Below are 12763 nucleotides of genomic sequence, written 5' to 3' on the forward strand. Positions count from 1 at the left end.
CTCGCCCGCCCATGCTCGTGCATGCGGTGTGTCTCCCCGCCCATCGCTAAATAGATGTCCAAACCCCCTTAGTAGTGTCGCGTCACACCAGTGGCAATGGGGTTTGCGGGGGACAAATTTTCTTATTATGGGGATTCCATCCTTCACCCCCTACTTCTTCGAATCCCCATAAAAATAGCTTAAACTTTTGAAAAAATGAGGCAAAGATGAATGTGCTCTTTTGGAACTGTGTGAGACATCGCTCACTTCATACCTCTACTCTAGCACCGACTAGACACAGCTCTTATTTGCAACACTGCTTATCTGAGCGCAAAGATGAGGCAAAGATGAATGTGCTCTTTTGGAATTGTGTGAGACATCGCTCACTTTTATACCCTTGTTAGCATCGGCTAGACACAGCTCTTATTTGCAACACTGCCTATCTGAGCGCCCGTCATGGGATTTCTGGCGACTTTTTGATGGGCATGTCAAGTATATAAAGAGGGGGCAAAAGTGTGTTATCACATCTATTTTTATATGAGTCAACCTTTAGAAAAAGATGCTTCCATTAGAAAACACTTATGATCCCTTCAATGACATAGAAGTCAAAACAAAAAAATTAGTCATGACATGGGTAGCCTTATGGGCACATAATAGTTATGATTATATGTTAGTGCCTTTCACACATGGGTAGCCTTATGGGCATAGAATTGTTATAATCATATGTTAGTGCCTTTCACACATCAATGAGAAGATCTTCAACATAATAAGACACTAGTTGTGCACCCATGTGTGCTATTGCGACACTAGCCCCACCCATGCACAGTCTACCCCACCCTTATGCTTATGCCACGTGGCTAGAAGGAGGAGATACAACTTTTTGCCATGTGGTTGTAGCTCCCGAAACAATGTGAATAGACTGCACCCACCCATGCTCGTGGATGCGGTGTGTCTCCCCACCCATCACTAAATAGATGTGCAAACCCCCTTAGTAGTGTCGCGTCACACCAGTGGGGCAATGGGGTTTGCAGGGGTACAAATTTTCTTATTATGGGGATTCCATCCTTCACCCCCTACTTCTTCAAATCCCCATAAAAATAGCTTAAACTTTTGAAAAAATGAGGCAAAGATGAATGTGCTCTTTTGGAGCTGTGTGAGACATCGCTCACTTCATACCTCTGCTCTAGCACCAGCTAGGCACAGCTCTTATTTGCAACACTGCTTATCTGAGCGCAAAGATGAATGTGCTCTTTTGGAATTGTGTGAGACATTGCTCTCAATTTTATACCCCTGTTAGCACCGGCTAGACACAGCTTTTATTTGCAACACTGGCTATTTGAGCGCCCGCCCGTCATGGGATTTCTGGCGACTTTTTGATGGGCATGTCAAGTATATAAAGAGGGGGCAAAAGTGTGTTATCACATCTATTTCTATATGAGTCAACCTTTAGAAAAAGATGCTTCCATTAGTAAAATCTTGAAAACACTTATGATCCCTTCAATGACATAGAAGTCAAAACAAAAAAATTAGTCAAAACATGGGTAGCCTTATGGGCACAGAATTGTTATGATTTTATGTTAGTGCCTTTCACACATGGGTAGTCTTATGGGCATAGAATTGTTATAATCATATGTTAGTGCCTTTCACACATCAATGGGAAGATCTTCAACATAATAAGACACTAGTGCACCCACGTGTGCTATTGCGACACTACCCCCACCCATGCACAGTCTACCCACCCTTATGCTTATGCCACGTGGCTAGAAGGAGGAGATACAACTTTTTGCCATGTGGTTGTAGCTCCCGAAACAATGTGAATAATAGAGTAGAGATATTATCCCATTGTGGGGTCTTTTGCATAATAAGACATATTCTTCTTTATTAGCATAGATCTCTTTTTATGTCCCTTGTAGCAATGCCCTTTATGTCATCCCCTTGATTTTCATAACTTAAAGTGATATTAAAGCACCTCCTAGATGACAAGATTCTTATTAGTAAGCACATAATTAAAGAACAAAGACATAATTGATATTACATTGGTGTCTTGTATTGTAAGGTAGTCCTAAATTGGGTTTTGTTGGCTAATGGGGGGACGAGCATTTTTCGAGCAAAAACATACGAGCAATCCAAGCGACAAAGTGAAGGCATAGATAAGTTTCAAACTTCATAAAACATTTATTTTCATATAAATTATGAAAACCATGTATATAAAACCATTATTTGAAATTATCCAAATCATCATTCATATTGAATCACTAAAATTCATTAAATCAAAGATACATATTTGAATATTACCTTGATCAAAACATTGTTGGAATTTCTCTAGTACTTATAATTTTAATATCTGCTTCAGCAAGGTTAACTCTAGGAATTAAATATCCATCCGTGCTTTCCATAACCTAAAATAACGCAATAAAGATGTCAGTGCATGTTGAAAAACCAAGGGAGGGCAAGCTAACATCACAAGTAGAATATTAATAGGGATTACCTTCAGCATGTATTCAGTCCAGTGCACAACTCTTGCATGCCACCAAGTAATCCATGTCGCCAACATGGAGATCGCTTTCTTGTTTACATGTCCCTTTTTGAACCATGCACGAAGGTTCTTGAGTTCTATCTCTACTGCCTCTTGGGATGGTGCATCTTTCCATTGTCTGCACCTAAATTTGAATTCTTCTTGGTGACAGTCTGCACTTCTGTTATATGTACATTATGTGTGCTATGTTATATACACATTATGTGTGCATATACTAGGAGGCTAACCCACATTAGGCTTGTGAGCATGGGAGCATGGGAACAAGCTCTAGTGGAGCATGGGTTAGGACTAACCTTAAGGTTTAAGGTTAGGGTCAGGCATCCAAGGGTCACACATGAGAAATGGAAAGTCAAGAGTCACTTGAGGGCCCTCCTATATAATAGGGGCATGGGGCACACTCAAGGGAGCTTGGGGGCTTGGAAGCTTGGAGGCTTGGAGGCTTATGCTATGGTCTCTTGTGTAGAGGTCCATATCTACTCACCTACCATTTCACACTATAGCTATATGCTATTGGATTGTGTTATACCTCTTGATGGTATGGGACATCAAGGTAGAGGTATGATGTATTTCATTTATAATTCATGTGTGCATCCCTTGGGCTCGGGGGTGGTTGGGTGGTTGAGTTTATGCCTGATTTATGCATGTTTATGCATAACAATTAACTAGAGAGATCTTAGGGTTTTAACAGTGGTATCAGAGCAATCTCTATTTAATTGTTGATTTTTTTTAGTAAATTTTAATATTTACTAATAAAATGTTATTTTGTTGATTTGTGTTGATGAAATGCACATGGATCATCGTTATGGTGATTGGAACGTGTGGTACTTCAATTCAATGGACGAATCGACGTTGCGGGGGAATACCGTGAGTTAATGCTATTTTTCCCTATTTTTTATGGTTAAAATCAAGCATTAATGGAATTTTTTACAAAAATACCATAAAATTTATGGTGGATATTTTTGTAGGATGGATTCCCTGAATTTCTAGAATTTTTAGAAATTTTTCTAAATTTTTAGGAATTTTTTGAGCATTTTTATGATTAAAAATGTATTTTTATACATTTTTTGCGGGTTTTTTCCGCGGGAATGCGATCAAATTTCTGTCAATTTGCTACTGAAATTCAGTAGGGGACAGCATGTTGATGCATAAATTGCTCTCCCGTGTGCGTGGGACTCTCTCCGCCTCTCAAATCTGATTTTTCTTTCTCTTTTCCGGGTGAAAAATCTCTTTAAAATGATTTTCAAGCATAAATCATAATTAATTATAATTATGATTAAAAGAAAGTTTAATTAAAAAAGCTTAATTGAAGATTAAGCTAATCTCTCTGTTTAACAGAGAGAGAGAGAAGAGATTGGAGGAGAGTTTGATTTGGAGAGGAAACGGAGGAGAGAGGGGAGAAGAGAGAGTCTCTCACTCTCTCATTCTCTCCATGCGCAGGCGACGGGAGGGGGGGGGCTGCGCAGCAGCCGCCGGCGAAAAAACGCCCCCCCCCCCCCCCCCCCCCTTAAAAAATCAAGTTGGCTATAAGCCAATTAATGTTATTTTTTTCATTTTTTTAAAAAAAATGAGTTTTTTATTTAAAAAAAAGCTTTTGAATATATTTCAGAAAAAAAAGCTTGAAAATAAGCCTGGAAAATACTGAAAAATAGGGGATTTGAGAAAAAAATTCTCTGAAAATTCTCTGAAATTTTCTTCTTAAAATTTCTTGGCTTTTCAACTTCCGGGAAACCTTTGGCTTTCCGTTTTCCCGAAACCTTTTGGCTTTCCGAATTCCGGAAAAACTTTTGACCTTCCGTATTCCGGAAACCTTTGACCTTTCACATTCCGAATTTTTTTTGTCTTTTCATTTTCCCAAAACTTTTGGCTTTCCGTATTCCGGGAAAACCGTTGGAATTCCGAAATTTTTTGACCGTTCGTATTCTAAATGCGTTCGGGGTTGATTAAAAATTTCAAAAAATTCCTGAAAATTAGTGGAAAATTAGACAAAGGTTATTTTAAATTTTGGAAAAATGTGGGGTTGGTGTTTGGCATGTGGTGTGTCCATTCGGACGCCCGTGACCATTCAAATTCTTTTAAAATTATATTTTTTGACCCAAAAAATTAGAAAAATCCATTAAAATTAAAAATTTTCATTGGATTTGAGAATTGTCGGGCGGAATTGGAAATTTCGTGAACGATGGGATTCTCAGGGAAAATTAGGAATATTCTAGATATTATATTTGGAAATCCTAAAAATTGGTATTTTTAAAATATCAATGGTATTTTGGCAAATTAAATTGCTAAAAATTTTCTGGAAAAATATAGGTTTGGAATGCCATGAGATAGGTTTGGTGGAATTCAAAATTATTATATTTTGAGGCCCTATAAATTTGGAAAAATTAGAAAAAAATCATGATAATTCTTTTTTTTGAGAATTTAATATTTTCGAGGGTTATTTAATGTTGAAGTACGTTTTCTTGTGCTGACATTAGATAGATGCGGATTATTTGCATATTATTAATACGATTATATCTCGTATTAATGGATATTTATATTTGGATTAATTCTAAACGATGTATTCATGATTTTTTACCATTTTTTAGCCATTCTTTTTGGACATGTTCCTTAATTTCTTTTGATGGCTATAATTTTCGTTCAAAGTGTGTTTCACCTTTGACATTTTTCCATGATAATTTATTTTGGCACTTATTAAAGTGTGGATTGTGCTTAATTTCTTAAGCCTAAAACAAACTCTATCATGGGTTAGTTGATCGGTTTATTTTGGTGGACTTTTATTGGATGTTTTCCAAGTTTTATATGGACTCATCAGGTTCTATCTAGATCACTTGTGTCTGGGGGTTTATTATTGAGTGCTACACACATGTGTTTCACTTTCTTACTTTGGAGTTTTATTTGAACAACACAATGTTCATATACTCCGGATTTGATGAGTTGGCCACCAATTTAAATGCTTCTTTTGGCATGATTAATGTCCATTAGATGGTATGCATTGATTTTTATGATCAACTATAGTGTTTATGGATTCGAGGAGCTTCTATGCTTTTATCCATGGTTTTATAAGGATCTTTTGATCTTTTGAATATTTACATGTGCTTTGAAGGTAGCATTTGCCTTCGTTTTTTGCACATAATTTTAGAGTATATTTCTTATACTCTTATATATATTCCAACTCGGATACCTAGTTGCTTATATATCTAGGTGAGTTATTTTTCTACCCTAACTTTATTGTGTTTTGGGTAGTTATCATTAGAAAGGCGCCAATAATTCAATTTCTTTTCTAATGATGTACTCATAAGGAGTTATTCCTTGATGTAGTCTCAAGTATATAGAGACAGGTTTAGTATGTGAAAGTCTAGATAAGGCCATCTTATTCCTTTTATACAGGATTTTATTCATATTTTCCTAGACGGCATACTAGGGAGTTTCAAATTGTTAAGGTATGTATGGGTGGTATCATGGTGGTATGGGACGCTAGTGATCCCTCACATATATTATCTTATGGGATAATTTGGGCTCAAGATTGTTGCTTTGCTTACATCACTTAGCATGTTGACCTCAACATTCAAAGACAATCTTATTTTCTAAATTCACTAGAAGTTATATTGTGGGCATTCTCTAGATAAATTTCTTTTATCTATAACCTGCATGTTATGATGAGGGCAATCTCATCGGCATTTTCACTTGTTGAAATCTCTTTCTTTAGAGTTCAAACAAGTTTATCTTGTTGTGTTCGGATAAGGAAATTCGGATTCTTCCTTTGTTGGCATTTCTTTCTCTAGTTCCGTACTTTAGGTGATTTATACAATCAACCTGATAGGCTTACGGATGGATATATGTGACTCATTGAGACGTTGATGATTCTCTATGTTGATATGGGTAAATCGAGACGTCGATTATTCCATATGCAGATGTGGGTATGTCGGGGCGCCGATGAATCCCTGGTTTCTGCTGTTATAATGCCATGTTTTCCTACTTTATTCCGAATGGTTTACAATGAGAAAGTTACTTTGAATGTGAATTACTCTGATCATCCGCAGTCTGATGGGCAAACAGAGTGTATGAATCAGATTATAGTGTATATGCTTCGTGCATGTCTCTAGAAAATCATCATATTGGGAAATATTTCAATGATGGAATTTGCCTATACCAGTTTTAAATATACGGCTATTGGTTTTTAGTCCGTGCATACTTATGTATGGGTACTAACCCAGGGCACCTATTGATGTCAGTCTTAAAGACATCGAGCTTGATGCATCGAGGGATTTCTTGCGAGATATGCAGGAAATCCTGACCGAAGCTCAGGATTCTATCAGGAGTGCTCATGATAGGGCACGGTTTTATGCTGATAGGGGACGCTCATCTCAGTCTTTTGAACCAGGAGCGTTGGTTTATTTTAATGTTCTTAAAGATTCTCCGACTTTGTCAATGGAAAAATGCTCGAATTTATCTCCTAGATATTGTGGTCCATTTCGAGTTATACATCGGATTGGCACGGTTGCGTATGAACTAAAACTATCTCCAATTGTTAGAGTTCATCCAGTCTTTCATATCCATAGATTGAAAGGGAAACTGGGAGGTGAGGATAACACAGTTACTCCTCAAGAACTCGTTGAAGTCGATGAATTATCCTATGTTCCACATGAACCTGATAAGGTACTTGAATTCAGGGAAAGGAAACTTTCTAGTTGACTAATCCTTGAGGTTAAAATTAGGTGGAAAGATAGGGAAATTGAGGATTCGACTTGGGAGTCGGTTGAGATTGTTCAGCGCAGTTCTCCTTCTTTTCATTGCAAGAGTGCAATGTTTTGAGAGAGGGGAAGTATGTTATATGTACATTATGTGTGCTATGTTATATACACATTATGTGTGCATATACTAGGAGGCTAACCCACATTAGGCTTGTGAGCATGGGAGCATGGGAACAAGCTCTAGTGGAGCATGGGTTAGGACTAACCTTAAGGTTTAAGGTTAGGGTCACACATGAGAAATGGAAAGTCAAGAGTCACTTGTTGAGGGCCCTCCTATATAATAGGGGCATGGGGCACACTCAAGGGAGCTTGGGGGCTTGGAAGCTTGGAGGCTTGGAGGCTTATGCTATGGTCTCTTGTGTAGAGGTCCATATCTACTCACCTACCATTTCACACTATAGCTATATGCTATTGGATTGTGTTATACCTCTTGATGGTATGGGACATCAAGGTAGAGGTATGATGTATTTCATTTATAATTCATGTGTGCATCCCTTGGGCTCGGGGGTGGTTGGGTGGTTGAGTTTATGCCTGATTTATGCATGTTTATGCATAACAATTAACTAGAGAGATCTTAGGGTTTTAACAACTTCTTTGAGTGATTTTCAAGGCTTTGTTCCCAATGGAACAAGCAAGATGTCTCCTTGTCTTTCAAAACTTTGTTTGGGTCTCCATTAAACACAGTTCTAATGGCTTTCCAATTGAGCTTCATCATCCATGAAGCCTCTAAACTTTGCCTTTGGGTAGCCCTCTTTCACCTTCACCAACAAAATAGGTCCAGAGGCATTTTCACGCATATTTGATATGGCTTAACACCCTAGCTTGTTAACTCAAGCTAGGGTGATATCTGATGAGATACAAATGGATGTTGATGCCCATGGATGTTAATGCCCAACAACCCATCTGATCCAGTGGAACTGATGGAGGAGAGTTGATAGATCAATTTTGTTGGATGGATACTGGAGCTTGAGGTGTATTAATGTGGTTTGGAACATTGTTTATAGTAAAATTTATGACGTCAGTGAAATCTTCCTTAGTAAAGGCCATTTGGGTGAACATGCCGGTTTGATGTCGATGCCTCTTTCAGAGTGGCTAATTCAAGTTCTGCCTTTTGTCGGTGGGGAGGTAAGAGTGCCATTTCATTAAAGAAGGTGCTCCAAATAAATTGGAACCGTCGGGTAATGGTGTTGTAAAGCGTATAAGCTTTGACTCTAAACCGATCACCATGCCCTACAAAAAGTTGTTTCTCATCCCTATCATCCAATTTGTTCTTAACAAAAAGCTGTTTCTTAGCCATCCTATTAGCTTTTGTGGATTTAGTATTTCGCCTAGTGAAATATATATTTCACTCACTCTTTTCTCTCTCTTTAAGTGCAAGCCTTAATGTGGCCAAATAGAGCTCACTTCTTAGGTTCATTTCAAAATGCTTGTTAGGGTCATATTGTGTTGGGTTTTCTTTTGTGGATATAAATAAAACTCCCTCCCAATGTGTTTTGCCAACAAATTTTTTCTAAAGGGAGTGATGCTCATATTTGACTTCTATTGTGATTTTCACTTATTAATATTTTTATTTTAATGCTTATTGTTTGTTTTTCGACATATAGCACTTGCAACAATGCCCCCAAAGGTTAGGTCTCTATAAAATCAGTTTTCACAAATATTTTAGTTTAGGATTGTGTATATTGATTTGGATTTTCCTTGTGTCTTTGATCCCTTCAGAGAGGGAAAAGATCGTCTGCTAGCACATCTAGAGGAGGTGGCAAGAAGAAGAAGCAAGAAGAGAAGGAGGCTAGCCAAGAGCATGAGGATGCTCAGCAAACAAGGGAGTGATATTCAAGACATGGAAGCCCAATCTCTTGATGAGGCCGTGGATGCACTCTGCGGGCCAACAAGATGTTCAATTCTTGTTATAATCACGTGCACATGATGTTTCATACATGTTGTGGTTCTTTGCTTACGTTGACTCTAATAGACAATTGATGTTTCATACATGTTGTGGTTCTTTTGATTTTATTAGATGGATAATGGAAACTGTTGAATCAGTGTGCTTGTCAGATAATATTAGCCTTAATGTGAAGGTGGGTTTTTATGAATGATTTATCTCTTTCATTTTAATTAGCCTAGAAGGAGCTAATTTAATTAGTATTTAGCCTAGAAGGAGCTAAATTTTATTAGCGGTTTGTATGTAGACTTGTGCATCTCAAATTTTGGTCTTGTCTAGATGTGGAAAAAGAGCAAAGCTCTATCAAGGCCATGCTAAAGAGATTGCAGGGTCATTGAAGCTGCCATTGGATAACTACTTCATCAATCATTGGCTACCATCCTCTATGCGTTGCACAAGAGAAGGAAAAGGGGCCCAGATACGAGGTGGGCTAGAGAAAACCCTCTCCACCACCATCATTGATCCCTTTGACAGACACCTATTACAATACCTTTAAGAATTGCACTGCCAACAAACTGACAAGTCCTTTCCACTAGGTTGACCATCCAATGCAAAAGCATTCAAGGTGAAGGGAGCTTCATCCATCTAAGTGGATCCTCAAGCCATCCATTGCCAAATACTGAATCTATTGCATTGCCATAGGAGCTATATCCTCCAAGGACTTAAAATCATCGACAATATTGAGAGAATCAGTCCAGTACTTTCAATCATTCCACACCCATATACCCTTCTAACAAAATGATTTAGTATCTACATAAAAGAACACATAACATGTGATTGCCAAGCCAAGAACTTTGGAAATTCTTTCTTTTTCAAGAATTTCGTCAAAAAGAATTCCCCTGATGAATGTTGGTAGATACTAAACATTGGAAATGAGTCTAGGTTGGGGGCCCCGAGGCAAGCTGCAAACTACAATGTGCCATGACTAAACTCAGCCAATTAATTCAAGCAAGCCTACAGCCAACAACTCAGACATAAGTTAGGGACCAAGGGGCAGCCACATGCCATGGTGGGGTCTGAGAGGTTAGCTCAACCAGCTATTGGAATGAGACATCACTCACACATAGGAGACTAGCCATAAACAACACATGCTATGAGACCTATATGAAGCTTGTAACTCAGTCCGAAAATTTCTTTGCACATGTCTAATTTGCACGTCAAATGGCTTTTGGTATTCACACCCTTTTTTTTTAAAATGTACACTAAAATGCCTCAGAGAAATTAAAGATCAATCTCGAGAGCCTTGGGTTGGCAGACGACGAGAGAGAGAGAGAGAGAGAGAGAGAGAGAGAGAGAGAGAGAGAGAGAGAGAGAGAGAGAGAGAGAGAGAGCCTTTTGCCACTCGTTGTTTAACCCTATCATCTCTCATAGATGTTGAGTGGGAGTAAGATAGAGGTGCTTGGCATCCACCGAGAGAGAGAGAGAGAGAGAGAGAGAGAGAGAGAGAGAGAGAGAGAGAGAGAGAGAGAGAGAGAGAGGAAGAGAGAGAATTTGCATATTATTCACATCTTAACATTCATGTGAATTATGGGCAAACACCATGTCACCATGATGTGTATCATGTGCATTACAAATGTGACCATCATTTATTGATGCGCATGAGGGACACGTGCATCTTCATCATGATATGCTTCCAGGGTTGAGATGCATTTGAACCTATTTCGCCAGCGAAATAGGTGAAAATGGTTCTTTGAGTGTGGAGTTCAAAGCCACTAGTAAGGCCACAAAAGCAATGTGTTCGTGATTGCCTTCTCAACTTTTTGCATAAAACTCAATATTGTGCTCCTGTTGTTTTGTTGTTTAGAGCAGAGTGGCATAGCTTGGAGGTTGACCCCTTTCTTCTCTTGTGAGCTCCTTTCTCTTGATGGCCTTGGGTATGGAAGAGAGAGAGAAAAGTAAACAGACATATTTTGCCAGTGAAACAAGTCTTGAGAGGTATTTTGTGTGTGTGTGTGGAAGCCAGAGAGAGAGAGAGAGAGAGAGAGAGAGAGAGAGAGAGAACTAAACTGAGTTTTAGACTTTCAAAATATTATTATATGCCTTCAAAGAAGATGAAAAGTGAAGGGGTTACACCTACCCTTCATTATCTACTCATTCCCCAGCATTGTATTTGGCTAGTGAAATACATATGGGATGAGGGCACACATCCCAGTCCCCACCGATTCTTTTACTTGCCCTTGAGCCATCTGGTCAATGTGTTAGTGGGTTTTGGGTCATTGAAGTGTTTGCATTGTGGTTTGCCACCTCTCTATGTGGTTGAATACATATGTATTTGGCTAGTGAAATACATATGGGATGAGGGCACACATCCCAGTCCCCACCGATTCTTTTACTGGCCCTTGAGCCATCTGGTCAATGTGTTAGTGGGTTTTGGGTCATTGAAGTGTTTGCATTGTGGTTTGCCACCTCTCTATGTCTTTGAATGTTAATGCAAATTGATTATTTGTTACCCAAATTATGATAGTCATGTGTGGACACATGAGGTAACAAGTAATTTATCTAGATTTGAGGGTGTTGTAAGAATGGGAAGATGTGGAGGCCATTTACAATTCTCACATTTTCACACTATGGGGTAAGCTCATCGTATTCAAGCTCACAAAATCTCTCTCTCTCTAGTTGGGTGCAAACTAAATCCAACCCTCTCCATTCTTGTTTTCTCTTCTGTGATAAAAATGACAGTATAAACAATTGTGATAGAGCATATATAGTTTTTGCCTTGAACTCATGCTTCCTACTCAATGAAGTGAGCTTATTGTCACCAACCTTGAAACCATTAAGTATTAAGTTATGGCATTTGACAGGAGACTATAAAGGAATTTGATGTGTCAAATGAGGTGTCAATAAAGTTTTACATCTAGTTTTGTGAATTTGTAGTGGAAATCATAGTTACTAGTAAAGTAGTATGACACTATCAACAATTGTGAGATAGAGTTTATATAGTTTTGGCCTTCAAACCATGCACCCTATAATGGGAAATGTCATGGTGTCAATGAAGACTTTACATCTATATTTTGTGAATATAGAGTGAAAATCATATTTTCTAGCATACTAGTTAGGCCTATAATCTTTTTACATCTAGTTTTGTGAATTTATTTCTAGTTTTGTGGATTTGTAATGAAAATCATAGTTAATTACATAGTAGCTTAATATGTATATTTCTTTAAGAAATATGCTTTGTTGAAATGCTAAAAAAATGTCCACTCAAAAAAATTTGCTCGGATGTTTTTGCTCATAAAATGTATGCATCCACTAATGGAAAAGCTTAAACCTTATGATAATTGGGCTAGAATGAGGTCAAAGACTATTTTTAAGTGTTGGCCAAGCTATTGCGAACACAACCCACTTGTATATAAGTAAGCTTTAAAGATATTTAACTCTCCTTAAAATTCCCACCATTAAGGCATTTAAGAGTACATTTTGTGTGTGTGTGTGTGTACGTGCGTGTGTGCGTGCATGTGTGTGTATGTGTGTGCTTGAAGATATTTAACTCTCCTTACAACTCCCAAAGGTATTTAAGAGTACATTTTATGTGTGTGCATGTACGTGTGCATATACGTG

This window comes from Cibotium barometz, chromosome 53, assembly GCF_041138505.1.
Source record: "Cibotium barometz isolate CiBa-2024 chromosome 53, ASM4113850v1, whole genome shotgun sequence".
NCBI classification, from domain to species: Eukaryota; Viridiplantae; Streptophyta; class Polypodiopsida; order Cyatheales; family Cibotiaceae; genus Cibotium; species Cibotium barometz.